Genomic DNA, 3,825 nt, shown 5'->3' with positions numbered 1-3,825 from the left:
AATCTCTAATCTATTTGTATGTGATTTAATATATATATATATATGTATGATCCTGGCTGGTGTTAATAAATTTTTAAAAACCTAATTTCCACTGCGTATCTCTAATGTTCATTTTTAATAGCAACAGTAGGCTACTAGTTAAGAATTTATGAAAATTTAATATTACTTGGCTCGTTGTGGATGTGTTCTAAATATATTGGTATTGTTGGATTGAGTTGAAATGACTGACAACTGATTAACCTTCTACTCAAATTTTGTTTATGTGAGTTGTTAAAACTACATTGTATGCACAATAATGACTTCACATTGTCATTTATCTTTGTTCATGTAGCTTATTGTGAGATAATGAAATTTTGTGTCCCCAAGCCTTGAGTATTTGTCCTTTATTTTTCTTTATGTTATATATCAACTGCATGTTGCAATTCTTTGCATTTCTCAGCGGACTTTTATTTTCCTGCTATAGTTATTGAATTTTTTTAGAATTTTGAATGCTTGTCAGGTATTTTCAGGAATGATTATTCTTGGAATTAAAAACAACAATGAAATGAATTGAGCCTTTAAGAAGGAGCATGAAATGTACGCGTTCAGATATTGCTGCCAACTTCTTTATATATGTAACTATAAACTAAGAGTACAATTTTTGATGTAATGTGTAGATTTATGTATGTGGTTAGTTTTTATATTTTGTACTAAATATTCTATTTATTTTATATTTGGTTTATCTATTTTATAAAATTTAATTTTGATATTTTCTTAATTGTTTTATGTAAATATTATAATAAAAAATAGAATTGATAAAATAATTAAATTAAAAACTAATAAAATATGAAATAAAAATATATATTTAAAAAAAATTATTTAATTTATTATTAATTTTGCTACCAAATTTTAGTAGCAAAAGTATCGAATTTTTAAGTATAAAACAATTAATTTGCTACTAATTTTGTGATTGTATGCTACTAAATTGTGGTAGTAAAATAATTTTGCTAGATTGAAAATAAAATTAATTTAAACGGCATAAATTCTTTTGCTACCAATTTAAATGCAATTAGCTACCAAATTATAGTAGGAAAAAAAACTCTAGTAGTCCCATAAAGTACTGTTTTAGCTATTATATTTAATATTTTTTGCTACTAAAAAATTAATAGCAAATAAAAATAATTAGCTACCAAATATTTTGGTAGCAAGAAATCTTTAGCGACGAAGTTTTAGCAACAAACCAGATACCAACAAATTTTGGTAGCAAAAATAGCATTAGCTATCAAAAAGACATAATTTGCTGCCAGTATATTTTAGTATCTAAAACACTTTATTTGTAGTGGATATTTATTTTTGCTATAGAAAAAAGTTCTTGTATTTATTTTTTTTATAAATAAAATATGTTCTTTGTCAAGTGAAAATGGTAAAAATATTGCAATATGTAAAAATCTCTTTCTCTCTCTTTTTGAATCTGTAAAACTATTTTCAACAGCTGAGATTTTTTTATTGTCATTGTTATTATTAACTCTCATGAAATTAATTCATCTGAAATTTTGTTTTTATGATTACCAACTTAATTATTCAAATTAAATAATTAATTGTTATACAGTTACAGAAATGTTTAAACGGACACAGAAACTGTTTGAACATAAACCAGATATGTTTAAACAGTTTATTAACAGAAGATAAAAACGTACATAAAGTAAAGAACGCACGAAATTATACGTGGCATCAGTAATCTTTGCAGATTGCTACTAGTCCACAGGGCCACACCCAAATAATGAAATTTATTAGAATAATATTTAAACAATTACAAAACCAAATTGACTTATACAAATAAAGACTCCCTCTTGAATTTGTCGCAACTGTTATAATCTAAGCTCCTAATCAAATTTCTAAGTGCTAAGATCTTGAACTCCCTTCAAATCATAACACTTGCATTCTTCCTCACGAAAAGTGACTCACGAGCAAGACTTCTCCTGAAGCTTGATGAACGATGTCCAAGTGTGTTCAACCTGCATAATTATCACAAAGAAAACAATACAGAAGTACACTGTAACAAACCACTAAAAACTTGTTGGACTCAAGTTCTTCACACAATAAAAAACTCTCTCTAAAACTTGAAAAATATTTGGAAAATAATATACCAAGAGAGATACCAAAAAACCAACGACCTAAGGATGTCTATATACCCTTTAGAATCCCTTTAGGTCGTGGAAAACAAATCAGAAACTAATCAGCCAATAAATGGAAAATCTTCCCAAAAAGGAAAGTCAAAATCTATTCAAACAGACTGGCAATCTGTTTAAACATATTCATTGAACCTTGACAGTACACGATTTCTAGACAACAAATTAGATCAAAAAATTAAAATAAATACCAATAATTTTATATATACAAAAGTCAAGAAAATATATTCTTTTATAGGAAATTATATATTTATTTTATTAACATATATAGAATAATCTGATTAGAAAATATTTTATAGTAAAACAAGAACCAAATCATTTCGAAAATACCAGACAATATATTTCGAAAATACATTCATAATTAATTTTGTCAATTTTATCAAATATGTCAATAAATGATTTTACATCCTTGAGGCCTTTCTTACAAAGCAGAAAACAAATGTATTTATTATGAAAAAATATGCATTTTTAATGTCAAATATTTACAGCAACAAGGGTTATTATTTCCAAAAAAACAATTGTGGTTAATTTATATCTCACTATTGTAGATATCAATGAATATGCATATGATAAATTAAATACAAGTAGAATGCATAAACAAAGCTGGAATAGCTCAGCTGGTTAGAGCGTATGGCTGTTAACCATAAGGTCGGAGGTTCGAACCCTCCTTCTAGCGTTTTGCATCCAACCTTTTTATAATAATTTATTCCAATTTTGAGAATTTCATCTCAATCAAATATCAACTATTTTTCCCATAAATATAAAATTATCCTAAATGATACTATGGATAGGTTCTCTGTCTCTGTACAGCTTTGTATCAACTATTTTTAGTTGTAGTATGCATGTATCAACTATTTTTAGTTTTTAATGTATCTCATAATGTCTATTGGTAAATTTGATGAAGAAAAATATATTCAATCACTTGATAAAAAAAAAATTATCACACAAATTTATAAGATAAAAAAATGATATGTATGTCTTTATTATTTTTAAATAAATATGCTTTAATTATTTAAAATATCTTAAAAATATTCTATTTTAATTAATTAATTTTTTTTTTAAGTTTATGTTTATTCTAATTTTTTAATTTGACAGTGACAACAAAAGATTATATATTATATGTTTAATATAATATTAAGTTTAAGTTTAATTAAATTTTATTTAAGTTATTAAATATATGGTTTTATTATTTTTAAATAATTATCATTGTAAAATATCTCAAAAATATCTTATTTTAATTTGTTTAATTATTTATTTATTTAATTTTATTTAAGTTTAAGTCATATTTACAATCTACCGTTAAATATAAGAATATTATGTTAAAGTTAACGGAAAAAAATAAAAAACTGCTAAAACCAAGAATTTCATCTCAATCAAATATCAACTATTTTTCCCATAAATATAAAATTATCCTAAATGATACTATGGATAGGTTCTCTGTCTCTGTACAGCTTTGTATCAACTATTTTTAGTTGTAGTATGCATGTATCAACTATTTTTAGTTTTTAATGTATCTCATAATGTCTATTGGTAAATTTGATGAAGAAAAATATATTCAATCACTTGATAAAAAAAAAATTATCACACAAATTTATAAGATAAAAAAATGATATGTATGTCTTTATTATTTTTAAATAAATATGCTTTAATTATTTAA

At 24.2% G+C, this 3,825-nt stretch overlaps 1 non-coding gene across 1 annotated transcript; it reads left to right on the top strand.

Annotated features, from left to right (window-relative positions):
• The first annotated feature begins 2,770 nt into the window (after positions 1 to 2,770).
• TRNAN-GUU (transfer RNA asparagine (anticodon GUU)) lies at positions 2,771 to 2,844 on the top strand. Its single transcript has one exon. It is a non-coding gene; the product is annotated as a tRNA-Asn (tRNA).
• The last annotated feature ends 981 nt before the right edge of the window (positions 2,845 to 3,825 follow it).

The sequence above is a fragment of the Humulus lupulus genome, chromosome 2 (assembly GCF_963169125.1).
Source record: "Humulus lupulus chromosome 2, drHumLupu1.1, whole genome shotgun sequence".
NCBI lineage: Eukaryota > Viridiplantae > Streptophyta > Magnoliopsida > Rosales > Cannabaceae > Humulus > Humulus lupulus.
Note: the sequence above shows the minus strand (reverse complement) of the source record. Positions and strands in the feature narration are given on the sequence as shown.